Source organism: Nannobrachium achirus (genome assembly GCF_963921795.1).
Source record: "Nannobrachium achirus genome assembly, chromosome: 13".
NCBI classification, from domain to species: Eukaryota; Metazoa; Chordata; class Actinopteri; order Myctophiformes; family Myctophidae; genus Nannobrachium; species Nannobrachium achirus.
This window is the reverse complement of record NC_137833.1, coordinates 29,635,268-29,648,533: the sequence shown is the minus strand read 5'-3', so window position 1 is coordinate 29,648,533 and position 13,266 is coordinate 29,635,268. Positions and strand designations below refer to the sequence as shown.

The following is a 13,266-nucleotide window of genomic DNA, read 5'->3' as shown; positions in this document are numbered from 1 at the left end:
TAATCTAGACATTGGATGTCACCGTCAAGCACAAAGCAACAAATATCTTGTTTTCTTATCAACTAAAATAGATACCAGTGATGCAGCAGTGCACTGAGATGTCAAACATCAAGTCAAAGACTAATGACATTTCTGGCTGATCAACTTATCACAATGAGCTCATATGAATCCGGGCACTTCAGGCTGACTCCTTCCCTTGTAAATATAATACTTTGATGCACACCAATGTTTTTCAAAAGAAGAGAAAAATAAAAAGTATCAACTGAAAACTATTCAAGCACCGCTTGTCTCTACTTTGAGTTGCAAATATCATTTTTGCCTAAATATAATTCAAGTTTAAATACTTCAGTAAGTATAGTAGTTGTTTTCATCAGCAAATATAATATAACATAGCCTACACTGAACTGAAAGTGGGATTTTTTAAGACGTGCCTATAAATATTTATCTTACTTAAAGTATCCAAACAACAACCCCTGCCAACGTGGTGAGTAATGCATGATGAGGGGCACAACATGCCCTGGCCTAGAAAGAACAGAACTTCTGATTGCAAAACATCAGAGCCCTCCAGCTTAAACGATACATCATCTTAACAACAATGATACAATATATTCACACTTTAAAACGGCATGTGGAACAGCCAGTTCACCCAACATTACCGCTTCAAGTCCAACAAACAAAAAGGCAGCGATTATTTTTTTTGTCCAGCTCAATATTAAAGGTGGACCCATACCCATAGTAGCCTGGCTTGGCCAGACTATATACTAATGCAGCTAACTAACTGCAGTATATATCCCCACCTTGTTAGAACATGTGTGGATTGTCTGGCTGTGCTAGGCTATACCCATCGGAAATGGAATGGTTGTGTGCCACGTAGCGCACCACAAAGCAGGTCTATAGCTCACAACCCGTCACGGCATGTTGTGATCTTGTAAATCTGCTATTTATGGTGTAGGACGTCACACCGCACAACTATCAGGCATAGGTTGTCAGGCGAGGCGTGCTGCCAAAGGCACAATTTCACATCTATACCCTTCGACCCACTATATCAGTGGTGGAAAAAGTACTTGCATTCATTACTTAAAAGGTCTGATGAGGGTGTATCACATATGCTGTTACTTTCCACTGTGTTTGTATGGTTCCAATGCACAATTTACCATTTACCACGTTAGTTGTTGCGTTCTAAAGAGGCGACGGTTAACAGGAAAGTGCCTGAACAGGAATCTCTGTATATCATCTTTGCGAGTCAAAAGGCTTCAGAACACAGAGAAGAAAACCTGCCATGGCTCGCTGGAGTTGAGTTTTCAAATAAAACATTTTTATACACATTTGACAAAGACTTTCATGTTTGTTAAAAACAGCATGTCATAATAGCTTTAGTCTCAATACTAGTATCAATACTACAATATATAAATACTCTGTTACAAGTAAAAGTCCGGAATTCAAAAAGTAAAAATACAAAAGTATTGGAATCAAAGTACCAAAAGTAAAAGTACTAAAATGTTTGAATCTAGCCGATCTACAAGATCACAACGTGTCACGATGCAACACGTTGTGGACTTGTAGATCGGCTATTTTCAAATAGCCTAGTTATAAAATAGGGCTAAAGTGGTTAAAGTACGTTTTATAATACTATAATTTATATCTGCAAAGTAACTAGTAACTAAAGTTTTCAAATAACTATAGTGGAGTAAAAGTACAATATTTGGATTAGAGATGTAGTGGAGTAGAAATAAAAGTATTGGAACCACTGGAAATACTCAAGGAAAAGTACAAATACCTTAAAATTGTATTGAAGTACAGTACTTAAGTAAATGTACTCAGTTACTTTACACCACTGACTATTACCAGCATTCACGATGCTGTTCATCTGCCTTTAACACTAACTCATTTATGGTCCTCCCAGGAATGCTGTGACATCACAGTGGAGAAGGAGGCTGCTGCCGCTGAACAATAGACTGATAGAGGCCAGAGGGTTCAAATGGACCAGCCTCAACCCATGCAAAGAGACAACGTACCCCCTGTGTCCCACATAAAAATGAAAACCGCTGCATGTCCTCGGCACGCGGCCACGGATTTCTAAACCACTGGAAAAATCAACAACACAAGACTTCTTTGGGAGGACTTGGCAGCTTAGAAAAGAATATGTTGAAATATGACATATACTGTGTGTGCCTGGACTAGATATAGGCAGAGTAGACCCACATCAATGTGATGCAAATTTATGGGCAGATAAAAACAGGCCAGGCTGACATAAAATAAATATCCAACTAAAAGAAATGTGAGGTACAAGCTGTGCTTGTTCTAGCTACTCTTTATTTTCACTTTACATGCACACCTTTGGTAATGATATCCAAAAAGATGATACGCATTCTTAAAACAGCTAAAACTCCAATGGCGTATCTTAAGATGTTAAAAACTGAATGACTCAGAAAGTTCATTCAGACAAAAAAGAATTGTTAACTAAGGATTAAATGGCTCACTCTTGAGACCAGATTTTTGTTGTTTTTCCTATATTTTCATTTGCGTCTCTGCAAGAAAAGAAAAACACTTTTAACAAACAGCTTTTGTCACAAAGTGTTGTGAACATGATTATATATGCATATTTGATCCTATGTTTCTTGACAGCAGTCAAGTACAGCATCATAGGTTACTGTACCACATTTCAAAGCCGGGAAAGGTAGGTGTAAAAACGGGCCATATTTAGTTCTGAATCATGACCAAGCAGCAGGGAAATACTGTGTCACCTCTCTCCACCTCAGGCTGGTTGCTATGGTAGCAGCAGTCTGCCGCACATTCTCAAAATACAAACAAACATAACAGGGATGAAGGCAATGGGGGAGAGAATCACTTGGTAAATTCAATTTTAAAACAGGTTTGCTATTAGAGTGGACTTAACTGTGGTTCAAACTTCAAACATGTTGATACAAGTCATTAAACACATAATAATAAAGCCACTGTGAGGCAATAAAAAAGTGACATTCAAGAGGATCTGCTAGTGTCCACCACCATAAAATGCAACCAAATGTAACATTTTAGACTGTAGCTAATAATGCAGTGACAAACATTTGGATTTTTAGGCTAATTCTTCTTTTATGTGTGCCTGATGCATGCGTGACTGACTTCAGAAAGGTGCAAATACACTTTAGATTCAGAAGTGAACTTCATTAGTGATACTATTCAGAGACAAAGCCCCTGGCATTTTAGTCAAACACTTTCTCAACTGGGAAGCAAAAGCCACCATGGAACAATTTTCAAAGGATTCCTATGAGTGATTCCATAAGGAGGGGGGGGTGTTTGAGGTCAAGGCTATGACCTGTCTAGTCTGAATGTCGAACATTTCTCTCCAAAAGCCAGAAAGAAGTTTGTAGGACATCAACAAGCAGCACTGGCAGCCATGGTTGGTATTTCTATCGTGGCAGTGACTTGGGTAACTATGGGTTCGGTTACCCTGACCAATAACCTGGAAATAACCTGGAAATAACCTGGAAATAACCTGGAATAAACCTGAACCCTGAGGCAAACCTAATATCTGCACATCAAGTTGGACCAAACTGAAGTCCAGTGGAAGAAGAGAGAAGTGTGGGCATGTTCACAAGCAACTTGGAAGATTTGGAACCTATAATCTAGGCTATTACATATAAGGTCCTTCATCATCATAGAAAGCCCCTACATGTCTAAACAAAAAAGCAATACAACAGAACAAACAGTTCATGTTTACATGTACTGCATGTTACCTGAGGAAGCACTTGCGAGTTAAAGGACAAAACATTCTCATGCAACACACACCCACACACACTCATCGATCCAGTCTAATTAGGCCTAGTTAACTGAACATGTCTCTTCAAGATCCAGTTAACAAATACACCCTTTCTCACATCAGAAGAAAATCAAATGCAACTGTGAACTGTGGCCTATTCATTCAAATACTAATAAATGATAATAATAACAACTTTGACATATTGGCTATTGTGAGAGTTACAAGCCCTGGTTTATTGCTGGGCAGAAGTAGCCTAATCTCAACAAAAAGGAGACTTTAAGTGCACAACCACCAGCAAAGTTAGCAAAGCTCTATTCTGGTCTAGTATAGGTTGCCTACACAATGATCTAAAATGTGACAATACATTTCACAACAAGTGGAAATTATGAACACCCAGATGGAATATAGGATTAATTTATATTAGGAGCCGTTGTTATTTAATAAAATAAAGAAATATCCGATTTTAGTAAGCCTATGCAATTTCAGTACTTAGCCTGTCTTCTGACAGACAACATTCCAAAGCTGATATGAGCTACCCAGCCTGCCTTACAATGGTGAGAATTCTTTACATAAGCAAAGAGACAAATGACTTGGCAGATTAGCTAGAATTGATGTTGTTGGCCTTGTGGGTATTAGTCTGTAAATGATTGACAATAGCAAATACTACTGAACACTTGAGCGTTGATTACCACATAATTCTGATAATGTGAAATCACTCGACTAGTACTGGTGCTGTAACCATGACATTAGGACAACAAAATCAAAATGTGAATTTCCATTGGAAAAATTATAAAATATGTTATGGAATCACCGGTGCCAAGAATCAGATCTACAGTATGTGATCAATTTATGCCTGGCTGTCAAAATATGCCATTCATGTCGAAAGGGGACACAATCAAAGGTGGCAACCATTTTTAATGTACTATGATAAAAACTGTTAACAGGGACCAATTTCGGGATTTGGGAAATTACCTGGGACAAACCTTGCCTCAATTCGGATCAGCAGGGGAAAATCAACAGTTGTAGATACACAACAGGGCACACCTCTCGGTGTATGCTATGCACTTAAAACTGTGACACAGATTGTGTGACAGAGAGCCCCTGGCAATCTTGTCATTACAACGGAATTCAATGTCAAGAAGACTGAGGTGGCTGATCCACCCCCTATATGGGGTGGGTTATCTTTTTTACTGCAAAGGAAATTTCAGTTTTGAGATCATAAATAGGTTAGGTACAGTTGTTACTTGTTGCCAAAATCATAATTAAATAGGGCAACATTTGCCACTGAGTGTTAACTTTGCATGGTTAATCCAAAAATGTTCTACTAAACATAAACTTGCTTATACTGACAAAGCGAGCCTGTGTTGTTGTTGTGTATGTCTGACACATAATGCCTGCTGTCAAATATAAAACACTGGTCCAGGGCAGGATGTCAAACTGATAATTGTCATTGAAAAGCATTCCATCAGTGTTTAATATTTCATAGCGTAGTCATCCGAGCCCATTGCAGCTCATGAATACAAAATGAACAGGTGCTGTCTCGTGTTTGTTCCTTTTTGGCCGTTGACCATGACTAGACTATACCATCAAAGAGCCAGATTAGCAGCAAATCAGTCGCATCTACCAGATTGTGGCTGGGCTGGGGTCATCGCCACTCAGTGATGAAGCACATTTCGACGTAAAGACAGCAGAGAGATTAGACGTGACCTGTGGAACTATCAAGGTTTCTCAACAACAATGGTCACACAGACAGCACCTCGTAACCCAGTCAGGATTTACTAATCATAATGAGGTTCGTTATCTATAGCTCTATGTCCAGAATTTTAGCATAATAAATACCATAACCAGCTAAATCTAACAATTAGATCTAATTACGCAGAAACAATCCAGTGCCGATTTTACTCAGGGTGTACAAATGGAAACAAATGGACCCCTTACAGATATGTAACGGGGTGTACAATTGGAACCAAATGTACCCGAGAACTCGACTGAACCATACACCGAAACACCCCCCTGTATTTGTACAATCTCAATTATCTATCTTCATTATTATTATTAAGTATGTCCCCACTTGTTTGGAATGGAAATCACAAAGCAAGTTCTATGTCGCCTTAAAGAGCCTCTGTCGTCGGGGAGTGTGTGACATGCATAAATAAGCACGAATGTCGCGTTTTTAACTGTATGCGGTTACACAAAAAACAGCAGGCCATCTAACATCTATACGAACGATTAATTACGATAGACAACCTCGTGTTAATATAATGAGCTTTACTAGTCTACAGTATAGTGATTAATGGACCTTACAAAGCTGCCGCAGATGCAATCGGAAGGGACCGGGTTGAGAACTGAGAACAACACAAACCACAACCACCACGAAAACCACAACCACATCCTAGAAGATCAAAACAAATAGACAGGGATTTCTTTTTTGTGAAACCGTCCTTACCTCGTCGTCGTGTGGTGGTGTTCAGGGTTGGCTAGTCAATATTAGCCAACGGTCAGGTTATTAACGTTAATAGCTCCTATATATCCGCGGTGGTGCTGCTGTTGAAGCTAATAACAGGTGGATGGAAGCTAGCTGGCTAACGCCCGTTAGCCGCTCTCTTCTCCAGCGATTTACATAAAGCTTATTGTCCCTGTGTGACTGACCACACACACAATGTCCGCCGGGCCGGGGTTGGAATGGCAATGATGACCAACTGACCAGGTCCGTCCGGGAGGTAAACAACGGTCTGTCTGTGCAGTGCACACGGAGGAGGAGGCGGAGGAGAGGACTTGTTGTCACCGCGTTACGTTGTTACTGAGCGATAAAGGGAGCCGGTTGAACAACCACGGCACGGCACTAACCAGTCCGACCAGAGGTAACCTAGGTCTGACCAACGCGAGATTACACGAGAGGTGGGAGGCTCTTCGCTCCCTCTCTTCTTCTGGATTTGTCAGCACAGCAGTTGGAAAAGCAGTTTTTAGAGGTGCATGAATGCCACCAACTGGACTGGAGTTGAGTGTGGAGATGTTGGAGGTCAGGAGGAGAGGAGTGACCACACTCACCACAGCCAGGGAAAAGCTGTTTTTAGAGGTGCATGAATGCCACCAACTGGACTGGAGTGGAGTGTGGAAATGTTGGATGTGTCAGGAGGAGAGGAGTTTGACCACAGAGAGGAGTGTGACCACAGAGAGGAGTGTGACCACACTCACCACAGCCAGGAGGGAGGGAATGGATGTAAAGTTGGAGAGCTCTGAGCCTCTGCAGCATCAGTCTCGCGTAGCCAGACTACATCTGTGAGGATATAGTTAGCAAAATGGCAAACCAGTTTAGAGTTGCATTGTATGTGTGAATTGTAGTTGTATGCTTGCCGAAAAGAACTGATCTACAATTCCTATATGTTGTGTAGAGAAGTGACTGTGTGAGTGTATGTGTGTTTGGAGAGGAGGGGCCCAAAGCCAGTCTCCATGTAGACAAAGAGAATTATAATCAGTGTTGACACCTAACCTATGCTTCAAAGGCTTGAGTAGACCTCATGTCTTCTCAAAATACTGCCAACTCCAGGTGGTCACTCATTACTCAGCAAAGCAAACCCATGTGTTTGTCTGGCCAACAAATTTACGGAAAATATATCTATTCTATATGAATATTCCACAGTTGTGCGGACAGCCAAATGCATCCATGGATGTGATCTCCTCCCATCCAAGCCCTATACAACGAATGCTGTGTCGGCAAAGCTTGCCAAAATCATCAAGGACCCAAGACATCCCAACCACAAAACATTTCAGATGATGCCACATGGAAAATGACTACACCTCTCAGTCAGAGCTAATGGCAACAGACTGCTAAAAAGTTCAATCAGGCACGATCTGACAAGAACAATTATAAACCAGGATGTTTTATATCTGCCCTTTTTTACGATTTGTTTTTTAAATTATTACCTATGCTGCTGCGCAGAAGAGTAAAACCTATTTTTGTTCGGCTTCCTTCAGATAATGATTATCTGAAGGAAGCCGAACAAAAATAGGTTTTACTCTTCTGTACCTGTACACAAGATGTAACAATAAAACACAACCTTGAACCTTGAAAAGCTCCTCCCAGGATCTGCGAGCCCTGCAGGTGGTGTGGTCAGCACAGTGACTTCCTTCCCAGCCGTCCCTGCAGGACTCATACAATAGCAGGTGTTTGGTATGAGCAAAATGGATTCTGAACTTGGTCGTCAAATACCACACTTTGTGCTGATGATGCGGAGTGCGGACAGGCAAGTGTCTGCGGTGTAACAGCTTGGCCAATGTGACCCTGGGCGTATCACAAACTTTGGGCACTTTGTGCAAAGATGCAGGCCAGATGTAGGCCAAGCTTTGCATCCCAAAAAAACTTTGTTGGAGCAGTCATTCCAGGAGCACCGCTCAAAAATAAACACGGCACACACAGTATTTATTCTCATACTTTTTGGGACAAAACCCCCTGCACTACACCTAGACTACAATGTAGCATGAATCCCGATCCCGACGAGTCGACGTTTGATGCGTGTCACTCCCCATCTCTCTCTCCCCATTTCCTGTCAGCCTACTGTCCTATCAATAATAAAGGCATAAAAGCCCACAAATTAATAAAAAAAGGGGACCAACCAATAGGGGGGACTTGGGAGTTGATAATTATACTTAGTTTGAAAGCCTCCACTCAAAATCACTCATTAATCTGTCACTCTTCTCTGTCAGTCTTCCTTGTCTGTCACTCTTCTGTCATCACAATGACGTCACAATATAGCTGACCTGTTCTGACATCACCTCATCCCAGCTCAGTATATAGCCCCATATATGGAGATCCCAGATGTCATCAATATCATCCTAGCTCAGCAGAAGGATATAGGATATCGCCCCCTATTAAAGAGATCCCTGATGTCATCAATATCACAATATAGCTGACCTGTTCTGACATCACCTCATCCCAGCTCAGCAGAAGGATATAGCTGACCTGTTCAAGGATAAAGTAAAATAAAGTCCATATGGGCATTCCTTTTAGGGGAACCACACAAACAGAATCTATTTTATGCCCATGTATGGAGATCCCTGATGTCATCAATATTAAGCCCATATCTGGGAATGCCCATATATGGACATATTGTGTCAGTCTAACCAGTGTGGTTGCCGCGACACGAGTCACACTTGCAAATGAATTCCATCCTTGTCCCTTTTATGCCCATAGAGATCCTTGATGTCATCAATAATAAGCCCATAGCTTGGAATGCCCATATATGGACATATTGTGTCAGTCTTATGTGGTCTATGACGTAAGACATCTATGATGTCAGACGTCAGCCATTTCCATCTTTGGGAAAATATGGACACATTTTGTCCAACTTAAACAACCAACTGCAACCCGAGTCACACTCACAAATGAATTCCGTCCTTGTCCCTTTTATGCCCATATATGGAGATCCCTGATATTGGGTAGGGTATAAGTTCATTTAATTCAAATAATAACAAAATGTGTCTATGTTCTGATAGTACTAGTTACTATAGAATATTTGGACTTCAGCCTTATCCCGAAAAAATCTGTTTCAGTTGCTCCACCAAACTGTTGGGTGACAGGTTTTCCTCCAATCAGGATAGAGTGGGGCCTTCCTCCAATCATGGTCAAGTGGGGGCGGCGTAGCCTGGCGTTGCTCATACGAATTCCTCACTGTGTGTCGCCACTACCGCCAGGGGGTGGTGTTGTGCAGTCTGGTTTATTAACCAGGCTAGGGGCGGCGGGCCGTACGCGCACCAAGGCCCGCCCCCACTTGATCATGATAGAGGGTATGCGCATGCATAAAGTGAATGGCAAATCAAGTGGCAAATCGTGTTGCAAAGTTAGTTTAACGTCGTTTAATGCAATCAGATATGACTTTTCTGTTTGGTTGTATGGGTTGTCAAGGCCAGAAATAGTAGTTTTTTGCCACTCAGTAGGTGTTCCTGCATAACTTTCGGGTATGATGATGGCACGCGCATAACCTCTGTTGGAAGAAGGCCCTTGCCTGTCACCTACATGAAAACTGAAAATGGGTATAATCCCTTACCCTACCTTTAAACCCATATCTGGGAATGCCCATAAATGGACATATTGAGTCAATCTCATGTGGTCTATGACATCAAACATCACTCATCTCCATATTTGGATAAATATGGCCACATTTTGTCCAACCGGGTCTGTGCATTCTTTTGGTCAAAGTTGATTCCATGCCAAATAAAGCTACAGGGCTTGCCCAGCAGTCTGCACGCCCTTTAGGGCAAGGTTGCTTGTAGCCTTAGGGCGTCTTACTGGTAAAATAAATGCAAAAGGAAAAAAATGCACATAATTTACCGTGCATGTAGGCAACGCCATTATGTAAACACTAGATAGAGACTCTAAAGTGATATTCTTTGGTTAAAATAAAAAGTTTATGATTAAAAAATCATGTGTTTGTTCAGTGGCAGGGGTCCCTCCATCTCCTTAATACACTTATCCCCCCTCCAAGTTACACATTTCATCCAATTAGGAGAGAGAACCCCACAAGGATCATTTATCAGCTTAATTGTTCCAGTTCCAGTGTTGTCTTTTAATTTATTTGTGTGTCTGTCATCACTTCCAATATTCACTCGAGTCACTTGTATCCTATAATCCTGGTATCCCGAACAGATTTATTTTTATTTGACCATTTCCTAAAGAGCTGGAGAGATGGGGGGACACTTTTAACACTTATAAAACAAGTAGTCTATAATAATAATTTACACAATTTAGTTGTCAAACCTATTTCATACCCAATCCAATAGTAGGCCTACTAGAGGCTATTTGTTTATTAGCAGACTGCGGAGCATGTCATGGCTGCCAACATTTCACTGCTTCAGATCTGTGTGTGTGAGTCATTTGACTAATGACTCAAATTCAATGACATTGAGCTACATAATATCGTTGCTTGCGGCGCGTGACAAATAAACCCTGTTTGAATCATTGAATGAGTCACACAGAGCAAGTTAATAGAGAACATGCTCATTTGACGCTCCGGCCGCTGGTCCTTGTGTAGGTGGGCTATTAGTTCTCAAATTGGCTCCGGGGGCGGGGACCCCCAGACAGTGGTCCTTGAGGGTGTCCCCAGCTAAATGTTAGTTAGGAACCAAATGGACCCTTTGTTTGGGCATGTTGTAACTCAGTCTCAGTCTCTCAGAGTTAATTAGGGCCCGAGCACACACAGTGTGTGAGGACCCTATTGTAATTGCAAAGATTATTCTTCTTCTTCCGCTGAATGAATCACGTTTTTGAGGCGCCAAAAGTACTCCAAAGGTTGCGCAACTTTGCACACACATCACAAGTGGTGAAAAAGTTCGTATTAAAAAATAGATCAAAAGGGGGTGTGGCCTAATAGCGCAATAGCGCCCCCTAGAAAGTTTCAACGGCGCAGCCCCACTATACGGCTTCACCTACATGTACGAAAATCGGTACACACCTGTATCATGTCCGGACAAAAAAGTCTTTTGGAGCCACGTCCGAAACACAACAGGACGTCAGCCATTTTGACTTCTTTGTGGCATTTTGGCGCATTTTGGGCCGTTTGCACGTGTCGCACTTTAACGAACTCCTCCTAGGGGGTTAATCAGATCAACGTCAAATTCGCTCGGCATACACAAGACACCTTAACGATGAAAAGTTATCAAAATCGTGAGTTTTCGTAAAACGGCGTGCCCGTGGCGAAGCGTCAAACTTCCTTCGCCAAACAGGAAGTGCCCCCTCTTTTGATTGGTCGATACTTGATTGTTCCTTTTTTTGGCAAGAACTCATCAACCGTTTGTCGTACAAACTTGTGGGTGGTGTCATTTTACTTGATTCAAAGTCCTTGTTCTTAATTGGTTTAAGTTAGCCCAGCCCCCTCTTCTGATTGATTAATGATAGTTCCTTTTTGCTATAACCTTTCAATGGTTTGTAATAAGTGCAATAGTGTAACTGTGTCTAGGTGTAATAAGTGTAATAGTGAAATAGCGCAATAAGTGTAATAGTGTAATAAGTGTAATAGTGTAATAGTGTAATAAGTGTAATAGTGTAATAGTGTGTAATGGTGTAATAGTGTAATAAGTGTAATAGTGTAATAAGTGTAATAGTGTAATAGTGTAATAGTGTAATGAGTGTAATAGTGTAATAAGTGTAATAAGTGTCTAGGTGTAACAACTGTAATAGTGTAATAGCACAATAAGTGTAATAGTGTAATAAGTATAATAGTGTAATAAGTGTAATAGTGTAATAGTGTAATAAGTGTAATAGTGTAATAGCGCAATAAGTGTAATAGTGTAATAGCGCAATAAGTGTAATAAATGTGATAGTGTAATAACACAATAAATGTAATAGTGTAATAGTGTAATAAGTGTAATAGTGTAATAGCGCAATAAGTGTTATAGTGTAATAGTGTAACAAGTGTAATAGTGTAATAGCACAATAAGTGTAATAGTGTAATAAGTGTAATAGTGTAACAAGTGTAATAGTGTAATAGCACAATAAGTATAATAGTGTAATAAGTGTAATAGTGTAATAGTGTAATAAGTGTAATAGTGTAGTAAGTGTAATAGTGTCATAGTGTAATAATGTAATAAGTGTAACAGTGTAATAGCACAATAAGTGTAATAGTGTAATAGCGTAATAAGTGTAATAGTGTAATAGTGTAATAGCGCAAGAGTTAATAAGTGTAATAGTGTAACAGCGCAATAGTTAATAAGTGTAACAGCGTAAAAAGTGTAATAGTGTAATAAGTGTAATAGTGTAATAGGGCAATAAGTGTAAAGGGGCAATAAGTGTAATAGTGTAACTGCTGCCCCTTGTGACATGGGTCATGCTTGCAGCTTTAATTAACATAGATTTTTACGATATAAATAAATAATACATGTCATGACTCATGGGGTCTCAGTCTCAGAGATAGCCTGTAAATGCCATTAAATGGGCAAAAAAAAGAAACAAATGGGGGTCCGTAGCCTAATGGATGTCGCGGGGGTCCTTGAAATTAAAATGGTTGGGAATGGGAATCACTGCTGGAGCCGCAAAAATCTTCTCTTATATGGGGGTCCCTGGCATATATTTTCAAATGGGGGTCCGTGGGCGAATGAGTGTACATTTGGGGGTCATTGACATGAAAAAGTTTGAGAACCACTGCTAAAAGGGTTTACTTTGTGTCTTATGTCTTATCTATTCTTTGTGATTCTAGGCTGATCTATACAGTACACATTCGCGCCGGTGTCGCGCACCAGAAATAGACGACCTCCAAGCTCACAGCGCGTAGCAGCGCGACTCATTGTGAGCTTGAAGATCAGCTATATTGTTCGCTGCTCACGATCTGATGTCTGATGATAGCTCCTTTCTCCGAAAGGAGCTAGTCTGATGACATGACATGACACTACTTTCTGGCACGTTTTAATGACGTCAAACCAGACTTGAATAAATTATGTTCCCGATATTATAAACTATAGTTTGAAATATCAGGACCGAGCGAGACATGTTTGACAACACTTGAAGACCTTTGAATTTT

The 13,266-nt window shown here is 40.7% G+C and overlaps 1 protein-coding gene across 2 annotated transcripts in view; it reads right to left on the bottom strand.

Annotated features, from left to right (window-relative positions):
• LOC308297597 (CSC1-like protein 2) overlaps positions 1–6,536 on the bottom strand; it is a 35,787-nt gene extending 29,251 nt beyond the window's left edge. For both annotated transcript variants that reach the window (XM_080741095.1, XM_080741096.1), the window contains exon 1: positions 6,204–6,536. The gene's annotated coding sequence lies outside the window, so the exon portion shown is untranslated. The remainder of the gene's footprint in view (positions 1–6,203) is intronic.
• Positions 6,537–13,266: the final 6,730 nt, after the last annotated feature.